This window comes from Thermobia domestica, chromosome 13 (genome assembly GCF_964235325.1).
Source record: "Thermobia domestica chromosome 13, izTheDome1.hap1.1, whole genome shotgun sequence".
Lineage (NCBI taxonomy): Eukaryota > Metazoa > Arthropoda > Insecta > Zygentoma > Lepismatidae > Thermobia > Thermobia domestica.
Genome location: NC_137466.1, coordinates 192634402 through 192660739, shown reverse-complemented (window position 1 = coordinate 192660739; position 26338 = coordinate 192634402). Strand labels below are relative to the sequence as shown.

Below are 26338 nucleotides of genomic sequence, written 5' to 3'. Positions count from 1 at the left end.
GAACCTCCTGCTGCACTTGTGATTAATCTTGATACATCTGATTCTGCTGGTTCCCACTGGGTCGCAGTGTACATCAATAAGAAAAAACATGGGTACTACTTTGACAGTCTTGCTATGGACATTCCCAAAGAAATAAAAAACTTTTTGTCGAAAAATACTAAAATGTACTTTACGAATAATCATCAATATCAACATGATAATTCTGTGTTGTGCGGGTATTTTGTGTTGTTCTTTTTGCATCATATTATCCGCACTCAATCATTTCAAAAGTGTTTAAAAATGTTTAACAAGAAAAATTTGAAAAAGAATGATGATATCGTTTATAAACATGTGAACAATTTTTTTAAAAAAAGAAAACAGAAATAATTTTTTTTTATTTTTTTTTATTTTTTCTTATTATATGTTTACAATTTTTTTATTTTTTTTATCATATATACAATTTTTTTTCTTAAATTTTCAATAAAATTTTTTTTTAAACTTACATCCCTGCATTTTATTTACAATTCCTAAGAAAAACATTACAATCTTGATAATGCATTAGTTAATGCTGTTGATCTTTCATATTTCCACCAATAATTCAACTGATGTGCATTACGATATGCACATCCTGATTTCTTTACAATATTTGTATGAAAATTACAATAATCATTAAATGTGTTTCCACATAATTCACTTAATGGTGGACAATGTTTTGTTTCTAAATCAATGACATTATCTAATGCAAATATTCTTTTAATCCAAAGAGATTTCTCTAAACCTTTACAATAAAAGGATGAATTCTTTGAACATAATTGATATACAAGGTTTCGTATGCATGATACAGTATATCCAGTTTTGCTATTCCATTTCAAACCATGTAAATTTAAAGTTAACCAATCAATTTGTTTTTGACATCCTAATGATAATAAATTATAATCTATTGGTGATTTTACCAAGCAATGGAAATTTACTGTATCATCGCATGCAGTTAAACAAAACTCACGAATGATAAATTCATTATCAGACATTTTAAAACCTTGAATATCGATAATATATTGATTTACACATGGTGAAATTTCATTTGTGTGATAAATGAAAAACGGAATAATCTGTCCAACAAATTCTGTATTTTTTAAAAGATCACAAATTTTACGCATAAACCATATAAATGAGATTTCACTATGTTCTTGTTCAAAAACTTCAAAAAGTTCACTAAGAGTTTTATCAAGAGATAAGTACTTCGTTGCAAATGTTCCAGTATTATGAAGATGAGTACAATCATGAGGAAGATTTAACTTGCATTCCATGCATTCAATTGGATTGGTGTTACGTAAGTATACTTTTATAGTTTTTAATACACAGTTCACATTAATGTTTTCATCACTGCATAACACACATGAAACACTAACTCTATTCGAATACATTTTCTCAATCTGAAATATTCGCTTTCCGTTTGTCTTTTCTTATAAAAATGTCCAGTAATTCCGGAAGATAGTCTGTATCACTTAATAATTCCACATACGTTTCATAGAATTTTTCTCTTGTTAATATTCCAATAATATGGGTGTTTGCATACAAGTAAAACACATCTTCTTCAACACTAGGACTTGCAATAATACTCCATGCACGGGTTTCCAATGACTCTGGGTGTACATTCATACAATCATGCGCAAAATCGTGAGGGGATCCTTCTCTACATCCATCGCATATTAATGTATCGTTGAAATCCCATTTTTCAATAGCCTTCTTTATACATTCACGGTCCACCTTTTGACTATTACAACAACAATCTAAACCCCAAAATCGTGATGTTCTTGATAATACTGCTGGTGATGACGGTGGCGTTGGTGAAACTGTTGTTAGCACTGGTGAATCTATTGCATCAAAATCATATTCATCATCTGACGATGATTCGTATATTTCTGTTTCAGCATCGGATATTGCTTCAGTGTTAACCTCGTAGCGTTCTTCTTTCTCAAAGAGATGCATGGTGTCTCTATATATATTTTCCGCTATAGCCCGTATTTAAAGTATTTTCATAGCCACAAGGTAATCACGTGTTCATCATTCGCCGCGCAAAACTTCTTTTTATTACCAATTAGCAAAGGGGCATGATTCAACATGTTTACCTGCCACAACCTCAATCCTCTTTGTATTCTTCGCCGACAATGTCTTGTATTCACCTACCCTGGCGCCAAACTTGTTTTTATTACTCTGTCGGCACTCTGTGATGTATACTAAACGTGTCGTCGGTTTTCCTTTGTATTTGTCTTCATGTTTTAACACGCACCTGTTACCCAACAACGCCATCTTTCCCTCTTGCCCAACGAGTTTCCAAAAAGCGCGCGAAAAGTTCAGTTCATGTCTTAAGTTCACCAGCGAAAGACGTACAAGAACCACGCTCTGTATATGTATCAGCAATGCTTATCGTACCGCAGTATACATATTCTATACACGAAATTTCTAGTATGCTCACACAGTGTTCGAGAAAATAAAGATACGATCCGTCAAATTAAGAAGTCCCGCATGAATAAAGTTTATTCCCTCCAATTTATAACAACGTGTATTATTATAAATAATACGAAAGAACAAAAAAATACAAGTTGCTATGCAAATGATCGAATTAATTAATATATAATCACAATCAGAGATTGTTCTATGGAGTATGCTTTAGCATACGATTTGGGAAAAATAATAAGGAGCTTGCAGAGCAAGCAATCCGTAAAATAAGATGTTCCAAGTAATTTATTAGGAGAATTAATTAATATAATCACAATCAGAGATTGTTCTATGGAGTATGCTTTAGCATACGATCCAATAAATAAGCAGAGTATGCTTTAGCAAACGATCCAATAAATAAGCAGAGTATGCTTTAGCATACAATCCAATAAATAAGGACCTTGCTCAGCAAGCGAACCATTACAATTGTTCCAATTAATTTATTAAAAATACAAATAAAAGAATAATTAATTTGATCATAGCATAGCTGTTAGAAACAACCCTATCAAATCACGTAATACATGTCCTTCAACCTCTTTTCTAGAAACTACTCCATCCCTCCTAACACTCAACCTTTTCCAGGAACCCGTCTAACCACCTAACAAACAGGGTAATAAAACCACCTTCCCCTAAAACCTCCCAAGGCCGACACGGCCATATTGACATCGAAAGTCGTTAGGTAATAAAGCAATTAAGGGGGCAATAAAATCTATTGTCTACGACTTATAGCTTCAATACTACTGGTTGGAATGGAAGGATCGATGACTCATAAGCAACTTATATATGAACCAACATGTAAGTATTAGAATAGAGGAGAAAATGACAGAGGAGAGTGCAATTGAAAGGGGAGATCGAGAGAAATTCTGTCTCTCGCTTATATTATTTAATATCTATCTAGAAGAGAAAGTGAAAAAAAAGAGACTACAAGACATCATTTCAGTAAAAGGTTAAATGATTAGATGTATTGGGTTTGCAGATGATATGGCTTTGATGCAGAATCTGAAGAGAAAATCAATAATATATTAGAAAACTTGAGAAAATTCTGTGAAGAATATAGAATGAAAATAAATGTTAGAAAGATAAAAGCCATAGTGATTGGAACGAAGAGGCCTGTGTCAAATATAGAAGTAAGAGAGGAGAAAATAGAACAGGTATCTAGTTTTTCATCATACCTGGGTAGTATTATTAGTAATGATATGAAATGTGAGCGTGAAATAAAAGCAAGGATCGGAATGGCGAAAGAAGCCTTTAAGAGGAAAAAAATTACTATTTTGTGGCACCTTGAATAAAGAGTTGAGAAAAAGATTCATAAAATGCTTCGTGTGAAGCATTGTACTGTATGAGCCAGAAACATGGACATTACCCAAAAATGATGAAAAAAGATTCGAAGCTTTCGAAATGTGAGTGTGGAGAAGGATGGAATTAGTTCGGTTTAGCGGAAAACGAATGAGAGGATGTTAGAAACTGTGGGGAACAAAAGAAAAATTTTAAATATTATTAAGAAGAGCAAGAGAAACTGGTTGGGACATTGGCTAAGAAGGAACTGTATCACGAGGGACGTGCTAAAATGCATGGTGGCAGGAAAGAGAGGAGAGGGTGAAGGAGGGTACAGTTAATGGACGATATCAAAACAGAAAAATCGTACGTGAAGACGAAGAGGTTTGCGGAAGACTGTGGAACATGGAAACTTCTCAGTTGCGGCAAGTGACCTGCCTATAATGCCATGGTGTCTTCCCGTTGTGCCTACTTCCCGTTATGCCTACAGGCCCTCCAGCACTTTGTAGAAAATATTTTTAATGATCTTATCTGTAGGCAGAACGGTAATTCCCGTTGTGCCTACTTCCCGTTCTGCCTACTCTTTCGAGACGGGGAATTCTGTGCAGGGAGGGATCTTTTCTAGGGATTTTTTCTTTAGTAATTCTAATAGATTCTGTAAGAAGAATAACTATTCCTTTAAATTTCATCATATATTTTAAATGTTATCTTACTTGCTCTTCTCAGAAAAAATGACTAGGTATAGTTTTGTTATTAGCAGCGTTATTCACGTCTACTTTAGTAGAGATGTGTTTTTTTAATACTTACAGAGAAATGGAAAATTAATTGATTCAGTTACAAGAAAATAAACTTATTTCGGTATCTGCATCTCCAGGAAAATGCCCCGGAAGTACAAAACGCAGAGAAGTTTCATGACTATTTAGTCGAAACATGGCTGGACGATGCAGACGCCATTTTCACAAAGTAAGTACGATATAGTAGTTACCTTATTTTCTACGCTATTTCACTATTTGTTTTTCGTTTGATTTTTTTTTTTCAAATATATGTGGTTTTCGTTTGGGAAACGAAATCTACGTTAGCAGTGATTAGTATTTCATATATAGGCCTACTCATTCGGTCATTTTAGTCCTTTATGTTTTTCCATTAGTTTCGTTTGTCATTGTTGTATTGCCTATGTGTTCTACAATTGTGAGCTCAGAAGTGTCTGGATATGAAATGGTGCATAGTGTCTTTAATGGAGTGTGGTAAGCGTAATTATTATTCTCATTCCATAAAAAATCATTTCTGAGATCTGCATGCCAATACGAAATTTTAATCTGCTCATACCAGAGATCTGAAATTAACTCTATACTAGTGTAATGATTACAAAACTGAATACTTATAAATTTACCGTGTTACTAACAACAAACAACAGACGTTATCCTTAACGTTATCTACGACAGACGTTAATATGCAACTTCCAATCGTTGTTGAATGTCTATTGTCAAGCTTTGATTTGTTTTATGTAATTAATGTTTCTCTCTTTTCCAGAGATATATGGAACCAATATGATAATGTTGAGGGAAGAACAAATAATGTTGTAGAGGGCTGGCACTCTAAATTAAACAGAAAACTTACAAGAGAACATCCAAATATTTTTACATTTGTACAGCTGTTGCAGCAAGAACAGAGTGAGAATGAAGCTTGTATGCTGATGTTGGAGGTAGGAAAAAAGCCGAAGGAACCAAAGCTGAAATATAAGCGAATTGAACAAAAAATAAAATCATTGAAGGCACGTCTGGAATCACATGTAATAGACTTGGTGGCTTACACAGATGCAGTTGCATACTGTTTGCATTTAGAACAGTGATGGTGAGATGTTTTAAATATATTGGCTATATTAACGATATATGGTATTAACATTGACGATATGTAGTATTTACATTGACAATATAAGTATATGTAACATTGCATGTAGTATAGAATCGTGTTAGAAGACAAATTACCTGTTAAGGTAATGCCAAAGAAGGAGCAGTGATGTAAAAGACAAAGGCTCTTTTTTTTCAAAAGGGCCGCCTTATGCATCCTCTTGCATTGTTTGTTTAATGTATGGCCGAACATGTCTTGAGGATGTGAATTGTGGCACTTTTTAGTACTGCAAGCCTTAGTATGCTGGAGATAAACTACTGGAAAACCGATTAAAATTCGGTTGTGAAATGAATTGATATTAGCCCGAAGTAAGTCTGTTTCGTGTTCGTTTCAGATACAATGTCAAACGGGTTACTGGCAACTGAATCAATCAATTCGAGGAAAGAGATATGATGGAGACAAACACTCTTTTTAAAGGCCGCCTTATGCATCCTCTTGCGTTGTTTGTTTAATAGTTGGCCAGACATGTCTTGGGGATGTGAACTGTGGCATTTTTTAGTACTGCAAGTCTTAGCATGCTGGAGGTAAACTACTGGAAACCCAAATAAAATTTTGTTCTGAAATTGCTTGATATTAGATTTTTTTTTTTTTTTATGTTTGTTTCACATACAATGTCTAACATTCTTGCAACTGAGTCAACCAATTTTCCATGTATGATGAAACTTGTAGAGGTGGTGGTTGTTTTTACAGAAGCTTTTAGAAATACTAAAGAAATATTCCCTACAAAAATTCCTCCCTGCACATAATTCCCCGTCTCGAAAGAGTAGGCACAACGGGAAGTAGGCACAACGGGAATTACCATTCTGCCTAGAGATAAGATAATTAAAAATATTTTCTTTAAAGTGCTGGAGGGTCTGTAGGCAGAACGGGAAGTAGGCACAACGGGAATACATGGTTTTCATAAAGTCTGGACGGATTTAATTTGCTTATAATTTTCATAAAAATGCTCATAATGAAATCAAATAAAGTGCAAACGGTAGCGGAAGAATTAAATTTTTAGTTGGCAACACTGTTAGATAACGGCAACTCTGAACACGTTGAGAGAGGGAGAGGGAGAGCAAGGGTCAGTTTCTTACCAATTCCATCCATTGTTGTTTCAATGTTGACTGTTAAAAGTAAGTTGTAAGCTGTATTGGTGTGCGTGTCTTTTAAAGAAATAAATAAATGAAAAACTCCTCTGAGAAGACTATTTTTTTTACCTATCAAAGATGGCGTCGGTGAAAGAGAAAGCGCAATGTGTTCTGTGGTACGCAGAGCTAAAATCACCAATTCTGGTGTGTCGAAAGTTCACCAAAGAGTTCAAAAAGCCGGCACCGACTGAGAGTGCAATCCGAAAGTGGCATGCTAAGTTCTTGGAAACATGAAGCGTCCTGGACCGTCCTCGATGTGGGAGGCCGCCAACATCGCCTGCAACAGTGAGCAGGGTAGAAACAGGGAAAGCATCATCAACAGCCCACAGAAGTCGATTCCTAGACGGTCCATGGAACTCGGAATTCCATGTGTGGCGGCAGTGATGAAAATTTTCCGGAAAATTTTGAAACGGAAAATTTTCCGGAAAATTTTCCCGGAAAATTTTCCGATTCATAAAAACACACTCCACTTATTCCTACATCGTTGTTTAGTCGAGATGTGAGGTGGAAAATTTTCTTCCATATTTTTCCGGAAAATTTTCAGTTCTTAACAAATATCAGTGATCAAGTAACAATTCGTCAGTATTCATAAAATTGATTGAATTCATATATAGAAACGTTAAAAAGTGAAAGATCGTTGAAAGAATCTGAAAATTTTCATGGCTCAGACAATTTTCAGTACGATGTAGGAACTACTGGAACAATTTTTCATGAATCGAAAAATTGTCTGTCCTGTACAATGAAAATTTTCCGGAAAATTTTCCGATTCATAAAAACACACTCCACTTATCCCTACATCGTTGTCTAGTTAAGATGTGAGGTGGAAATTTTTCTTCTACATTTTTCCGGAAAATTTTCCGTTCTTAACAAATATCAGTGATCAAGTAACAATTCGTCAGTATTCGTAAAATTGATTGAATTCATATATAGAAACGTTAAAGAGTGAAAGATCGTTTAAGGGATCTGAAAATTTTCATGGCTCAGACAATTTTCAGTACGATGTAGGAACTACTGGAACAATTTTTCATGAATCGAAAAATTGTCTGTCCTGTACAATGAAAATTTTCCGGAAAATTTTCCGATTCATAAAAACATACTCCATTTATTCCTAGTTGAGATGTGAGGTGGAAATTTTTCTTCTATACTTTTCCGGAAAATTTTCAGTTCTTAACAAATATCAGTGATTAAGTAACAATTCGTCAGTATTCATAAAATTGATTGAATTCATATATAGAAATGTTAAAAAGTGAAAGATCATTGAAAGAATCTGAAAATTTTCATGGCTCAGACAATTTTCAGTACGATGTAGGAACTAGTGGAACAATTTTTCATTAATCGAAAAGTTGTCTGTCCTGTTACAGTGATGAAAATTTTCCGGAAAATTTTCCGATTCATGAAAACATACTGCACTTATTCCTAGTTGAGATGTGAGGTGGAAAATTTTCTTCTATATTTTTCCGGAAAATTTTCCGTTCTTAACAAATATCAGTGATTAAGTAACAATTCGTCAGTATTCATAAAATTGATTGAATTCATATATAGAAATGTTAGAAAGTGAAAGATCGTTTAAAGAATCTGAAAATTTTCATGGTTTAGACAATTTTCAGTACTATGTAGGAACAAGTGGAACAATTTTCCATGAATCGAAAAATTGTCTGTCCTGTACAGTGATTAAAATTTTCCGGAAAATTTTGAAACGGAAAATTTTCCGATTCGTAAAAGAATAGTCCACTTATTCCTACATCGTTGATGTGAGGTGAAAAATTTCTTCTAAAGAGAGAGAGAAAAACTGTGGTAAAAGTTTATTTCCCAACTTGAAATACAAAATTTTCCGGTTCCCGAAAGCTAATTGGAAAATTATAATTTGTTGCTGACTAACTTTCCTCTACTGAAATTCAATTTTGTAGCTCTATGTGCAGTTAAATATAGTGGAAAATTTTCCACCTAACATCACTATACATAATATCCAAATTTGTCCGGTCTATGAAAAGTGTTTTCCACTTGTTTCTACATCGTGATGAAAATTTTCCGATCTATGAAAATTCCTCTCACTTGTTTCTACAGAGCAATAAAACTTTCCGATTCAGAAAACAGTTATTTACTTCTTGCTTCGAAATGATGAAAACTTTCCGACTCATAAAAAATTCTTCAATTTTTCCATATAAGGCAGGAAATATTTCGATTCATGAACAATTGTTTAATTTGTTCCTACATAGTACTGAAAATTGTCTGAGCCATGAAAATTTTCAGATTCTTTAAACGATCTTTCAGTTTTTAACATTTCTATACATGAATTCAATCAATTTCATGATTGCTGAGGAATTGTTACTTGATTACTGATATTTTTTTAGAACGGAAAATTTTCCGGAAAAATATAGCGGAAAATTTTCCGGAAAATTTTCCGAAATGGAAAATTTTCCGCGGAAAATTTTCCGCCTCACATCACTATGTGGCGGTGAATGAACTGAGCTGGTGCAGATTACAGGTAAAAATTTAATCCTTCCGCTACCGTTTATTTGATTTCAATATGAGCATTTTTTATGTAAATTATAAGCGAATTAAATCCGTCCATACTTTATGAAAACCCTGTACTTATGACAATGATGATTTTTTAATTTCAATTTTCGAACTGTTATTGATCTATAAAGAGCATATACAACTATAACATAGTATAAACAACTTGTATGATGAATCTTCGACTTATTACTGTTGACGTTTGGATTTGAGTTTAGCATTCCTTTCAGCAGCGAGGCTATATGAGACATGGACTTGCAACTTAACATGGGATCCGAAGCACATGAGCTCCCACTTTCCTTGATGTTAGTAGTTTTTTTTTCTTGTTGTTGTTTAATATGGATTTTGCTTGTACTATTCTACTTCCTTCATTTTGTTCGATTTCTACCATCCATTCACTGATTTCGAGACACTTAAACTCTTCCTATCTCTTCAAGCTTCTTCCCTCAATATTTTTTTTACTTCTTCTTGTATTTTCTCTTACGTCCTCGAGGAATTTCGTCTCCTTGTTTATTTTTTTCGTTTTATACATCTGTTCTTAACTTCCTCACTCAAATTATTTAGTAATCTGTCATAGCTTTTAATTTTCCCCACCATTATGATATAATCTTAAAATCTTATTGTACTGAGCAACATTTTCCTGTTTATCTTCAACTGCAGAAGTGTTGGAAGAATATTTCATTAGTGGGAAGCTCCTCGTCAAAGCAGAAAGGCAATTCCGCGATATTTTCAAAAGTATGAGACGTTTCTCTGAAAAGTGATCATGTTTGTTGTTACTTAAAGACAAGTTACATCAAGAAAAAAGCTATTCCAAAGACAATCTTGAGTATTTACAATTCCCTGCATACGTTATTTCCAGATTTGGTGATCCAATTGGCCATCTAAATCTCTATATTTAACCCCACATGATTAACCTTTATAGGGTTATCTACAAAGAAAGACTATGCAATGAAAAACTATGCACAGTTTTAGAACTTTATATCACCAGAAGAGATATAAGAGAGGGAATATTATTATCACAGCAGAAAATGGAAGAGGGGACAATAACGTAAAAAATCAACAAAAGAAAGAAACTGATTGGGACATGATTTGGTAAAAAACTGTATTTTATATATTGAAATAGAAAATATGGTAGAAGTAATACGAGGAAGAAAAAGGTTGTAGTTGACGGTATTTCAAGAAAGTTTTTACATCAAAACGAAGAAGTTCTTAGATTGTGCCAAATGATATCGACAAATCCTAGTGATGATTACTATTATTATATAATTTCATGACAAATGTACAGAACAACTTTTTCTTTACGTCAAAAACATTTTTCCATCTCTCTTTACATCGTCTGCCGTCTGAAACGAGACATATTGTCAGTACATTATACTAATATTTAAGAAGTCATTTTGTCTTTCTCACCTTACGTCATAACGCAATCGTACTACAGAGGGGAGGAACGTAATTATTACTTTGAAATTAGCAGTTAATTATGAGTTTGCAAGTTTTGCCTTTTTTTTTCTTTACGTCAATAAACAGTCTTTGGTTTGATTGCCATCTGTAACTGAAATGGCCTTCCTCTCACCTTCGAGTTTAGCCATTGTCATTACACTTCAGACGGAAGGCGTTTTTTTTTTTTTTCTTTTCTTCATCTACTAGTGTGTCTGCAAGTACCTCCATAAGTCAAGAGGCTTATTAATGTTAGCTGCAGTTGACGCTAATAAACCGTTGAAAGAAACGATGAGACTTTTTTTTTTTTTTTTCGTACTGGTAGGTAGATCTACGTTGACCCGCGGTAATAACCAATGAAAATAAATCTCAGATTGAAGAAACTTCAACAGCGAAAGTTTTCAGTGTTCCCAAGCTAAGAAGAAAAAACATAATGGTCTTTCATCGCACACAATATTTACAAGTACACAGTGAAAAACAAACGTACGTGGTGTAGGTAACATGTGTAAATCCTGTAGTTTTCGAACTTAAAAGTATGACTATATTTAACATCCTGGAGCAAATATAGTACTGAAAACGTATGTTTTATAATGCTGTCTGTATAAGTGTTTCATCTATACACACTTTCCGTACAACTATAAGTAGGATGTAAGGATCTCTATTACAGATGGACGTATACAACTGACGTATGTAACATACGTATATGTCTGAAAAATACAAAAGACTGTTAAATGTCAGACATCCTGCAGCTGCATGATGTAACATATAAGTGAGAAAAGGGCAGTATGTATGTAGCATATGATAACGTACGTTTCGTACAGATTTCCGTAGTAAATATATAGATTCCATATATTGGTACAAAAAATCGCTGTTCAGATAACGGATTTTTCTCAGTGTTGTACGTGAGTCACTGTTTCATTATTAGGACTATGTATATATCTCACTGTTAGTGTAAATCAAACAATAAAATATATCATCTGGTAATATAGTGAATGTTTTTCATATATATAACATAGAAATAAATAAATAAATTCTGCAAAATTATTAGTGTTTAACGGGGGGGAGGAATATCTACAAGACCATATATATAAATAAAAAAAAAGTAAATCTAAAAACTTACGCTGAACAGGCCCGCAACTGGCCCCAGAGGTTTGGGGGGGACATGAATATGTTAGGGGGGCCAAGTCATCAAAAATTCTCTTATAAATATCTAAATTGTGTTTTTGAATTAATAATATAATTTTGTTTTGAGGTCTGCAGGGGCCACGAAAACTTTAAAGAGGGCCAGGCCCCCTGCCCCCCCCTCTGGTTACAGGCATGATGCTGAGCGATAACTACGCCATATATTGAGACGAAATTGATACTAAAGTAGATTCTCAGGAAGCTCTTCGTTATGACATCAGCAAGACGATTGTACGTAGTATGGCTAATGAGATATAACCCAAAATGTTAATAAACTATCAAACTTTATTTTCTATTTAACTAAAATTTTGCTTATAATATATATAATAGGTATTCTACCAATGATTGGCAGGTCACTTGCCAAAACTGAGAAGCTTCCATGATCCATGGGCTTCCGATAACATCTTTGTCTTCACACACGATTTCTCTGTTTTGATATCGTCCAGTAATTCTAGTCTCCTTCGCCCTCTCCCTCTCTTTCCTGCCACCATGCCTCTAGTACGTCCCTCATGCTAGCATCTTTTGGTCATTTTTATATATCTCTCCTTCGTCCTCCCCCAAGTTGTACCACCAGAGTGAAATAATAGAAACCATCCTAGGTCCGAATATCATCTATGTTGAAAATTTGATTGAGATCGGTCTGGTGGTTCAAGAAAACTTTCATATACCTTGCCGGAAACACAGAAAATTTGTCAAAGCAAGACAAATTAACAGAAATACTCGTAAAATGATTTACCTCTGTAACTTCAATCGTTAACAGATAAGACGAATTATGCTGATTTTTGAAATTTTAATCTAAAGTTAAACAACTAGAACTAAAAAAAAAAAAAAAAGTCTGATAAATTAAGTTTTATTTGTCCGCATTTGAACTTCAACGTTAGTACAGAACCGTTAACTGTCACACTATATAAACTGAAAAATCAGACTAATGGCAAATTTATTTATATTACTAATATTTATTACTAAATATATAATTTAGTGAGAAGTGCGTGTTTGCACAGTATTCGTCTTCAAATACAAGAAATGAAGGGGGAGCAAGAGAGACCAAGATAAGAACTTCCTTTTTTTTTTTTTTATTTTACGAATAATGGTTATAGTTAAGTTGTAGGAAATCCTTCCCAATGAGGGTGTTGAAATGTTGATAATGTTTCCCAGAACTTGATAGAAGTTGTATTGATGGCGGGACGCAATACCTATTTCTCTATATGGGAACTCTACATATTTGTACGCTCTACCACGAACATTCAATCCTGTTCGAGGAAAAATAGTTGGTGGAAATATTGTGAGTTTCGTTTTAAAGATTTTTACTAAATTTATTATTATTATTATTATTTAATGAAAAGATCCAATATATTTCAGGCAAAAATTTTCTTGTAGGCCATATACCTGGAGAACTATATAGTATAGCCAAACCCAAATTATCGCTTAACGCAGTATGATGTGATTATTCCGAAAAACAAACTCGATTTAGGATCTCCGTTCAAAAAATTTGTGACCCCTGATCCAAAAACTAATTCTTGGCCAAGATCGCAATCTTTTGATGCAATTTTTTGGATCATTCCAAAAATTCTTGGTCAAGATCACAATCCTTTGATACATTTTTGGATAGTCCCTAAAATTCTTCTTTATTCAACGTTATTTTTTAAAATAAGATTGTACGTTTATGCCCGATAGACTAAAAGGGGTGGATGATGAACGAAAGTGATTGCTTATCTACCTCTCATTCAATGTACGATTTTTCCCTAATATCATCCATAAACTATACAATTCTTCTTTCTCTCCCTCTTTTCTCTTCTGTCATACTTCCTGTCGTGTCTTTTTACAAACATTTCTTCTCAAATAATATTTCTTCTCAGAATACAAAGGGTTTCTTTTCTTTCTTTCTTTCTTTCTTCTTTTTTCTAAAATAAATTGTGCACAATATTGTTCCTCGTGCAGTACCACAAATTTCTGTTAACAGTTTCTCATTATTTTTTTTTTTTTAATTTCTCCCAACTAATTTTCTTAATTCTTCCTCTTATCTACATTTTGAATGCTTCCACTCGACTTTAGAAAAGAAAGAACGATAGAAAAGAAAGGGGCCGGATGGCTCCGTGGGAGAACACTTACCCCCTGATACTTGGAGTCCCTGAGTCAATCCGCGGCTAAGTAAGTTTCTGATATACAGCATCGTATCCATGGGTTTTCTCGAGAGAGTCCCATTTGCTCCCACGTTTTCATTTCACCGATTCTTCCATCATTATTATCTTAACATACTCATTCGTCTTCCTTAGCCTAAAAGGCGTAAACGTGGGACGTTAAACTCAAATTTTTAATTTTATTTTCGAAAGTAAAAAAAGAGAGAGAAACGTAAAACCTACACTGACAAAAATCTGTTATTCAGACAGCGGTATATTGCATAAATATATGGAATCCATATGTTTACTATGGAAATCTGTATGGAGCATATCTTATCCGTATGCTATAGATGTACTGCCTTTTTCTCCACTTAGATATTACGTCATGCAGCTGCAAGATGTCGGACATTTAACAGTCTTCCGTATATTACATACGTATACATATGTTAAATACCCAGCTATATGTTCTGCACGTCCATATTTATACGATTGCTTTACCACCTATAGAGAGTCATACGGAAAGTACGTATAGATGGAACACTTATACGGACAGTATTATGAAACATATTTTTTTAGTTATACGTTCGCTGCGGGATGTTATATATAGATAGTCGTACTTTAAGTTCAAAAACTACAGGATTTACGCATGTAACATACGTTTTCACGTATGCCATACGTTTTTTTCTCTGTGTGGGACTCAGGTCAACCCATACTATCCATTCTAGTGTTAATGTAAAAAAAAGTCGTAATCAATAAAAATGAATGTATTTACTATATATAAAATACATACAAATGTTAACACAAGTGTTGATGCATGTTACGAAAGTTCTTGGTATGATTATTCAGCTAAATTCTGTGTCAGATTCCGCATACCTTATACGTTATGTTCCTGATGAATTTTTTTTCAATAGTGTTGTGTCTACATGCAGTTTGTCACGTTTGTATAGCATAAATACATAAATATTTCTGCTAATACTTCCTCATGCTCACACTACTACTACTACTACTACTACTACTACTACTACTACTACTAATAATAATAATAATAATAATAATAATAATAATAATAATAAATATACGGTTAACAATTATTCTAACCTTTACATAAGCATATTATTAGTGAATGCTGATGCACCTAATATAAATTTTTAAAAAAAGTAAGCATGTTTTTCCACTAGATTGAGTTTTCTTGATTCTACCAAAATTGAAGTTTTCAAGAACGTAAAACCCGCTTCGCTGACATCAATTAAGATAAATAACTTTTATCTGCTAATAAATGTCTATTTTCTCTTTGTCACAATTGAGCGCGCAAAGGAACTTCCCCTTTGGTTCTGCATGGAAATTAAAATCAATGAACAGAATACCCCGTGGAGCATGCAACCATTTGTTACAACTATGTAATTCGGGTTGTCTAACATTCCAGGGGTTTCACATATGTTGTCCAATTAAATATACACTTTTATGACGAATTATCTCAACTCCTGGGCAATTGATTATCAAGTGAAATAATAAAAATAATGTTTTAATTTGTTTTAAATGGTTCTGCTATTTTGTAGTGAAAAGGCGACATACGACGAATTGTTGGTTTTAAAACAAAACTAACTAAAACAGGTATAAAATTACTCGTAAGCATTCGCAAATAGCAGCTAAAGCGTACGATTCAACATAAGAGATTGGATAATAAAGTCGTGTCCTCTATAACGTAACTAAAATATTTTAAATGTGAATACTGTTGGATCGTACAACTAATTTCTTAAATTTGTTTTCATTTATGGCACTAATTTGAAACAATTTTAATAGAAAGTTTATTTATTTATTTATTTATTTATTAAATTTTTGAACTGATATTTTTAACGGTAGCTAATATAGTAATGCCTATTTCATGAAATTTAGGAACTTTACATTTTTTTACATGTCTTAAAAGATTATAAATCAAAAAGATTAGAATAAATCGTAATAGTAACAATTAATTAAAAATATTAGACCATCATTGTAATTTATCATAAGTTAGAAGGATTTCTAATAAACATTACCAGACATAAACCTTTTGAGACCTTGCAAAGTATAATAAAAACTAAGTTTGCGTGAGACCCTATAACAAATTCCCAATAAAGGATCTGTTTCACAATACTTATAAGTTCTTAAGTCATGAAACATGATGAAAGAGAACATAGAAATTATAGTGAAAATAATTTATAAATATTAGAGTTATTATGTATTATTATTATTATTATTTATACAGTTGTAATTTTATAATGCATGCAATTTTCAGGCTGCTATTACAAGACTAGTACCGGTACATCTTGTGAAACAGGCTACTGCGATTAATCGTCTCGTAAAAATGTGTTATCATACGACACAGAAGAAATACATGTTCCAAGATATTGCTCGAACTGTGTCCACATTAACAGTTCATAAAAAATATAGGAAAAGATATTAAAGATTAAAGGTTGGATCCGATTGATTTTGATGTAATTAACCAACTTCATGTTACACAAAAATTCACAGGTTCAACGCCGCAGAAACAAATAAATTGAAATACTCGAGGCCAAATGACTGGTGCGATTGAACAAAGTCCATTTTAGATTTAGAACCACCCCATTTCCCACATTTTAGACTCTTTTTTCTGTATCTTTACTCATACACAGAGTTGGCGTGTGATTGGAAAATGTCCACCAGATGGCCTATGGCTCCAGACTTTTGATACACCCTGTATAAGGCAAGATCCAGTACATTATACTACCGAAAAGTCTTAAGAGGCCTAGTTTTGCCCTGTAGGCTAAACGAGACATATTTTTAATTGAAGTGAATTATTATGTAAGAAACGGGAGAAAGAATATTATGTAAGAAACGGAAATCTACGGATATGATGAAGTCCATCACAAACTTACGTGCCTGGTATCAAACCAGCATCCCTCTTATCAGAAGTCAGCACTCTACCTCTGAGCTATCATGTACCTCACAGAAGAAAAGAATTGTTTGTCAATAAGTCTTGTGCTAATCTAATCCAGAACTTCCTGATAACTTGCTTTATACAGGGTGTGTCAAAAGTCTGTAGCCATAGGCTAGCTAATTGACTATTTCTAATTGCATCAGTCGTTTGAGCTCCTTATTGGAAAGGCGTCCTATGCTAATTCAAAAAGCAAGGTTTCTGGTTCAATGTGCTTTTTAACATATCCAAATGCAGGTTCGAGGCGTTCTAGGTTCCACCACTTAAAAATATACATGTTTTATATGTCATTTTGTATGCCCTTATATGTTCCCTTCGAACAGCCTGCTGAATTGGAAACGTTGCTTTTTTTTTTTCATTTAATATAGGGCATGTCCACGGAAACAGGGACAAAAATTCATGAAAGAAATTTAATGATAATTTTTAGTCAAGTTGTTCTTTTGATAAAAATATAGTTGTATGTGGCTGGCATCATTAATTATTTTTTCAGAGAATTACTATTTTATTTTTTCCGTAGGTTACCTTTCATCTACTAAGTTTTAATGTTGATTATATTATACAAGCTTTATTTATTATTACATAGGTCTTATTTTTTTCTGTCGGTATCCCAAGTAAAATCTCATATAACTGATGAAATCTTTTCTTAAAGTAAAGTTCAATGTTCAACTTAATTAAACTGTGCTTATTTCAAGTTATTATAAATTTATGTTGATTATACTTTATAATAAAAGATCGTTGACAAATGTAACGTGAGTTACCCGACTCTATGCATATTCCACTAAAATAAGTAGTCATAAAATGTAAATAAAAAAAAATATTTTTGCCATAATTAAATTGTGTGTGTCCCTATCTTACATAATAATTTCATGCACATAGCTATGCCAGGACAAAAGAAAATGTACTGAAAAATCACAGGTTCTGAATGTAGGGGAAAAATTTGTAACGTGAGTTACCATAGTATTTTCTTTTCTCCTAGGTTTCCTGTACCATATAAAATGACGATATTTGGTAATTATTCGTATAAATATGACAGCTTTCCTTTTTTTTTTTTAAAAAAAAAAGCGGAGCTTTTAAGTTTATTTGTGGTTAGTATTCTTCAAAATATACGTCATTACGTAACGTGAGTTACCATGGACATACCCTATAGAGCATTTATCAACGTGGAGGCCAAATGACTGGTGCGATTAAAAAAAGTTCATTTTAGATTTAGAACCACCCCATTTCCAACATTTTAGTCTCTTTTTTCTGTATCTTTACTCATACACAGAGTTGGCGTGTGATTGGAAAATATCCACCAGATGACCTATGGCCCCAGACTTTTGATACACCCTGTATAAGGCAAGCTGTATAAGGCAAGCTATACATGAGATACCGTTATCACGACTCACTTATCTGCTTTCGATTTCCAGCCATTTAGAAAAACATCATTTATTTTCGCGTTTATAAATGGCTGCAAACGGAAAGCTACTAGGTGACTCGTGATAACGGTACCTCATGCAAAATAATATTGTCTAGCGCGCTTTTTCCACATTCCGATTATCTTTTATCTATTTGAAGATATCACATAATTACTGTAAAATTAGCGGTATTATAATTTCGCACTGATTAGGCCTCTTAAGGTCTTTTTCCTTCTAACTTTTGGAATTAATAAAAGTAAGTTCGCGGTAATACAGTCTGTTGGGTATTTGGTTACCACCAGTATATAAATTAAAATTTATAAAATAATATTAAGAAGGTACCTTACCTGAATCATTTTTGAACTTCTGTATTGAAAATTAAACAAAAGCTAATTAAATTTGTTTCTTCTTATGTAACTATATGAAAACAGAAAGAAGGCAAATGTTCCATTCACTGCCTTTTTTTGAACAACTAAAATGCTCGCACGGAACACCGCTTTCTTTTTTCCAATCTTATTGTAAGTCAATATATACAGTATAAAAAACAAGTAGGAATCACACAACACAGGAAAATGCTTTAAAATATAATAATTGAGAAGACGGCAAAAAGTATCACCGGAACACTTCCATAACAAGAGAAAAGGTACTTATGTCGAAATGGTACGATGGTATGTACAACACTGTCTATAGGAGTGAAAATCCTTCCGAAGACTATAATAATATTAAAAGAGAAAGAAGAAGAAGAAAAATTAGCCTTGACGCAATCCACGTAATTGAGCATGCGAAATGCTTGTTACATATTTCACTTCTTTTTTTCTTTTTTTTTCTTTTTCTGGTTTGCCGAAGTTGCTTAACTTTCATATTTTACAAGTTTTAATTCATGGAGGACGGGGTCACACACCTTGCCTTTGACTCATTGTGTGGATGTGATCTCATCCACGCAGACGAAGTGTGACAATCGCGGTGTTCCAATGTTATGAAAGTATTAACACCTTACGCACAAAAGTTTTATTATTATTGTAATTATTTGTGTTTCTTGTGTCAAAGAGGGTAAGGACAACTGAAAGAATTGTTCTAAGAAAAATAGAAAGAGAAAATAGCACTTTTTAAAAAACAATAATATTATAGTAAATGAAGATATGGATCCTTTTCAAGTATTCACTGCATGTCAATCTGAGCAAGGACATTTCGATAAAAATCGAGATCACATCTATTTATATACATAAAAATGAAAGTGACTCTGTTTGTTATTTCGTATCTCTTAAACCACCCGACCATTCTCGATCAAATTTTCAACATAGATGAGGTTTTGGCCTAGGATGCTTTTATAATATTACTTTGACGGTGCAACCTAGGGAAGGTGGGGAGGATATTTAAAAATGATCGAAAATGACCGATATTAAGGTCAAATACATAGCTTTCGAGGTCGCTGAGATGAACAGTGACACTTCCGATGCCGTTTAAATCCAAATTCAGTCCTTTATGTTCAAAATGAAACGTATTCTCCCCGTGCGAATAATGGGTATTCTGCTAGTATAAAATAAAAGGTTAACACAGTTTTCGACTAAAGTAAGACTTAGACTCTACGAAATCTTGAAGCACTTCGAAGCAGCACTTCGAAAATTACAATTTACAAAAAGTTTCATGAAAAGATGAATACCAAAACTTCAACACAGAGAATATACCTTTTAGTGCTCTTAAAATTTGAATAATTCGAATAATGGATTCTTCGAATGATTGTTTTTCAAATAATTATCCGGATAACGAACAGTTATTTGAATAAATATTGAAATAACGAATAACTGTTTGAATAAACATTCCAATAGAGAATAATATTATTCGCACAGTTATTCGAATAACGGATAACAAACAACTATTCGAACAAATACAGTATTTATATAAAAAATATTTTTTTTCGGACAATAATTCAAACAATGAATAATTATTCGTATACATATTGAAATAATTCATTGAAGTAGTGAATATTTGAATAAAATTAATAGCATTAAACTGTACCTTTCAATGGTACTATTATGTCCATTACATCGACTAGTTATGTACTTAGAACTTTGAAATCCTTTCGAGTAGTTAATAATATATTTGCAGTGTACAAAATTCCTTGTGTGCTGTATATAAAATTAATATATTCTATCTACATTAAACATTAGAAATTTTCAGTACTTCTCAAGTAAAAATGTTCTTTCCAAATAAAGTATTTACGTGAAAATAGGGTAGAGTTCTAGCTAGGGACAATAAAAGAAAAAGTCGACCTTTTTGGATGTATTTCTTTCATTTTAAGAAGGGAGAAAAAGAAAGTATTTTAGGAAATAGTAAAAATTTTAGTTTTGTATAGTTTCTTTATTCAAGTATCAAATTTGAGCTCCTTCGTGGCTAAGGGGTTAGCGTATGCGCCTTTGGCGCGGGAGACCCGGGTTCGATTCCCGGCGGGAGCTCAAGTGGTTCGCATTCCACGTTAATCAGTGGATCCACGTCTCATATAGCCTCGCTACTGAACGGGACGTTAAACTCAATCAGCTGAACTCAAGTATCAAATTCATGTTTTTGAAGTTGGTTTTGCGATCAGCGAACAAATTTCACAGCATACAGCACACGATTCGTGGGTTTGATACTGGACCGGTTATCTTAATTCATTTCTAAACTGGTATTATTTTGTTAATTTAAGTGTTGACTTATACAAATTTTAATTCGTGTGTTCAGTTATACAAATTCAACTTGCCGTTCGTAATATTTGGGCTTCCTAACTTCAACTTTGTCACTTCTTGAAAGTAAAATACAATACCTCGCCTTTTAGACGGAAGCAAAAGGAGAAGATATCTAAACGATATAGAACTTGTTATTAGGGGAGGGTGGGTAGCAAAAGAAGAGTGACTGTGACTAAAACTTATTAGCAGAAAAACACTGAAATAGCCATAGAAGCAGTGTTCGTAGGGTTCCTTAAGAAAATTTCCCTCGACTAACACGAAATTTTCCGTTTTCTCATCAAATTTACCCTAGTTTGTTTAGTGTCCAATTCCAGTGACAGAAGTTCTGTGATAAGGTTAATTTAGCTAGTATATTAATGAAAATGCCAACCACATTCACTTTATTCATTTGTTTTCTGTTGCTATTTTGTCACTTTTTACTTCATTTTTTTTAAGCAGAAACACACACAAATACACTCAACCAACAATGGGTGCAAATTATGCCTCTTTAAATATACACAAACTATTGCTATTGCATTGATTTATTCCTGAAGAACAAAGAAAAAATTAAGAGGCTTCATCACAGCGAAATTAAAATACCACTAATTTTATAGTAATTATATGATATCTTCAAATAGATAAAAGATAATCGAAATGTGGAATAAGAGCGCCCTAGACAATATTATTTTACATGAGATACTGTTATCACGACTCACTTATCTGCTCTCGATTTCCAGCCATGTAGAAAATCGGCATTTTTTTTCTCATTTCTAAATGGCTGCAAACGGAAAGCTACTAGGTGACACGTGATAACGGTATCTCATGTAAAATAATATTGTCTAGCACGCTCTTGTTTCACATTTCGACTATATTTTATCTATTTGAAGATATTACATAATTACTGTAAAATTAGCGGTATTTTAATTTCGCAGTGATTAACCCTCTTTAGTATTTATATTGGTCAATCAGTAAACGCAAGAATTTCCCTGGATTTTCACATTTTATCGAAAAATTCCCTTTTTACCTTTTTTGCTAAATTTACCTACGAAATTTCCTTTAAACTACGAACAGTGCATAGAAGGCCGAGATAAGCATAAAAATATGTTTACATGTGTGCTGAATAATATGCATAAATGCAAAAGGACAGGGTCGAGAACGGAATGGAACGGAATTAATATGAATTTGGGTAACGGCATGCAATTATTGTCTATACGTGCTGAAACGTAGGACGACATTTGAGCAGTATCCAATGTAGCAGACAAACAAATGGACTGAATTATACTAAAGCCTACACTGTAAGAAATTTAAATGCTTTATACGTTACTATAGATAGAATGCCCTGCGACAAACAAAGTTTTAAGTCATGTGTAATCACCATGTACACCATTTTGCGTGAAATCACGTACTCTACAGGTTTCATTACCGGTTTCTCCGCTTCAATTTTGAAGATAATTCTTCTTCTTCTTCTTCTTTTCAGGTTTAAAGATAACTAACCCATCAAAACGAACATACAAGTAATTTCACATCAAAGCATCATTTAAAAAAGAAGAAAATGAAGTTACTTCGAGATCTACCTAAAAAGGTAAACGAGGAAAGAGTGAACTAAACATCAACGTGGAATGCAACTAAAATTTACAGTCAAATAAGTCTTTCATAATAATGGATATTTCACGTTTTCTTGTAAGTAAACCATGTTTTCAAAAAAGAAAGTGTGTTAAATCTTAGTTAAGGATTACATTGATAGATATTTTAATTATAACATTATTGTAGCTGAAAAATTAAAATTTAACTGATATAGGTGTCTATTATGAATACTGTATTTTAGTAGAAAAACAACTGATAGATTCCGAAGTCCTCTGATTAGAACAGTGATTAGTCTTTGTAGATGTTATATATATATATATATATATATATATATATATATATATATATATATATATATATATATATATATATAGATAGATAGATAGATAGATAGATAGATAGATAGATAGATAGATAGATAGTGAGTAGGAATTTTATGTTAAAACATGTAGGACATAAAGCGAAGATTAGACATCTCGATAAGCGTCGTAATCTGGGACATAACGGGTGTGAAGAACAAAATTTCGTCATCTTAGTTTTGACTTCAGTTATTTGGTTGATTTTAATGAAAGCGCATAACGCACTGAATGTGACTAAAATTCGGGAAATATACAAATGCATTAATTAGTGATGAAATAAAATATTTACATATTTGCCTTGTTTTATTTCATGTTTGTCCAACCAACAATTACAGATATAAATTACTAAATTACATAAGGAATACGATGTGTGTTCAAAAAGTATTGAATCATTTTTTCCCGTGTAAACCAATGATCGACGGAAGACTTTCTTCAGTGTAGATGTAGAGGATACACTCATGTGCAGTAGTGATTTTTTTCCAACCGTAGAAATAGTCAGTTGCTGGTAGTCGGCCAACGACTGGAGACGTGTAGTGAATAAAATGACAGAAAAACTTAAGCAGCGATATTACATCAAATTTTGCCGAAAGTTTGGCGATATCCAGACGGAAACCATTCAATCGGATCGGTACATTCAATTTTGAACGAAAATTCGGGCATGAGGAGAGTGTCCGCAAAATTTGATTCAGGCTTTCATCGCCATACACAAGATTCCTGTGTGTCGTCACGCTCCCTACTCACCTGATATGGCTCCGTGTGACTCTTGGTTGTTCCCCAACCTGAAAATGCCACTAAAAGGGACCCGATTTGAGTCAAGAGAAGACATCATGCGGAATGCAACGGCACGGTTGCTCACCGTTAGAAAAACTGCGCTCCAGAAGTGTTTCCAACGATGGCGGGAGCGCTGGAAGAAGCACGTGTATTACCAAGGAGACTACTTTGAAGAGGATTTATGTTTCGGACTTCCAAATCAATAAATGTATTTCCGCCAAGGGCACGATTTCTCTGTGAATTTGGGGGGGGGGGCATTCAAATGCAGAAGGTACATATATGAGAATTTTAAGACAAATTGCACTCAAATTATGACAAATATGTATAGTCATAAATACAATAGGGGGCCACATGATGCCCCCCTCCCTAGGATCGGCGCCCTTGATTTCAGCCAACCACTTCGATACTTTTGGCGGAAATCAATTCGATACTTTTGGATCACAACTCGTATAAAATGTATGAGAAATGTAATTTTGAAGTTACATACATCAAATAATCATTTTCTTACGTTATATTTTAATTATGTTATATTTTATGTTATGTAAATTCCTGTTAAAGTAAATAATTAATTTCAATATATAACTAATACATGTAAAAAGAACTACAAAAACGAGATGTATCCAAAATTATCATATGTGGATTCTTGAGAAATGTGGCATATAAAGCAAAAAAAGATTCCCCATCCCTGTTCTAGACTACTATACGGTCACAATGTTTTCCAGATCTATTATTAGATGTAATGACAAAGAGAAAGAAAAAAAAAACTGATTGAAGTAATGTCTGAGAAGGAAATTATTCCGAGTTGAGTTGAGTTGATTTTGAGTTTAACGTCCCTTTTCAGCAGCGAGGCTCTATATGAGACGTGGACTTACTGATTAACGTGGAATCCAAACCACATGAGCTCCCGCCAGGAATCGAACCCGGGTCTCGTGACGTTACAGAAGGTACATTGGAAGGGGGTTATGAAAAAAAGCTACAATTTATGGACGGTATTAAAATGGATAATTGAAAAAATGAAATGAAATCTTTAACTCTCGCCATTATGCTCTATAGACTTAGGGAAACGATTATTATTAAAGCAAGTGAATGATGATGGGAGAACTGGTGGAACAAGAAAGTGGGAGGAAACGGGAAAACCCACGGAGACGATGTTGTCCACCACACACTTGGTCGGGGATCGAACCAGGGGTAAGCACTCTACCACTGAGCCACCGCGCCCCCTAGCACAATAATATACAGAAGCCATGCTCCAATATTTGATGTATCGTGCTTTCATTCAATCTATATACTAAAATGTTAGATTTATATGTTTGTGGTCAAAAAAGTTTGTATGTTTGTGGCAAACTCTTTTGACAATCATATTTCGGAAACCACAGCTCTAAAAAGATGCCGTTTTCACTGATTAATTGCAAATTTTGTGTAGATTGTTTAGTTCTAATTGAATATTTAAAAAAAAATGACCATTATTTCTTTATTATATTTGTTATGGATGCACTGGAAGTATTTAAATTTTATAAAGTGATTACCTCCCAGATGCGTACATGTCAAAAACCTTCCCAGATGCGTAAAAGTGCCATGGGCGATGGATGACATGATATATCTTAATATTGATAAGATTTTTCCTACTTGCGTACATGTTTAACAACTGACACTGTTTCTGTGCATTTTTAATGAAGTTTAAGCACAGGAGGATGTGGAATTGCATGCTCAAAGAAATACGAAAAGACGCATATATGCTTTCCATACTTTTTTTTTTTGACAACTCTTCGCGTTGAATTCAAGTTTGACCAATGTATACCCGAAATGTGTGATATAAATTCACAAATCGCATCAAAGGGATATATAGAAGTCGGCTTTTATAAAGAGTCTTCGTCGAACTAATATCACATATCATACAGGTATGTGAATGATGCGCTGCGTAGAGAGCGCAGGTTCTGCTAGTACTTATTAAAAAGTGAGACTCTTTAATACATCGAACCTCCCCCCCCCCAAAAAAAAATGAAATGACGAGCTCTCAATCTCGTGATTTATCAAATTCTGAAGTGAGTGGTAAAAAGAATATAACTTTTGTTCCTTCTTCTGTCGTAAAGAATTAACGGTGTAATCTTCAAGGCCAATCAATACACTTTCACTTGCCTTTAGACAAAATCCTCGGTTCACTAGCTCCTCTGGAATGCCAGTTGAATGGAATGGAATGGAGGGCGCGTACTGCCATGTAGATAATAAAATCGGCGAGCTTTCACGAAAGACACATTCATGAGCTTGCCATAAAAATAAATGTGTCTGTGTACGCAGTACGCACACTAGTAAACAGACGGATTCAGTAACCTATACGAGTGAGGGAGGCAAGTTGTTTTCTATAGTCTCTGGCGGCGTTAAAAAGATCCATCTACTGACGAAAAAAAGAAAAAAAACTGGTTTTGCTTTATTCAAGGCGGGAGTGGGAAAGGACCTCATGGGAAAGAGAAAAATAAATTAAAAAAAAAAAAAAAGACTACAGCTACGTGACGAAGTTATTTTCGACGATGGAGAGCATG

At 33.5% G+C, this 26338-nt stretch overlaps 1 protein-coding gene across 5 annotated transcripts in view; it reads right to left on the bottom strand.

Moving 5' to 3' along the window:
* The window catches only part of LOC145668895 (solute carrier family 2, facilitated glucose transporter member 1-like), a 206793-nt gene that overhangs the window by 86470 nt on the left and 93985 nt on the right, over nt 1–26338 (bottom strand). The gene's annotated exons all lie outside the window — the stretch shown is intronic.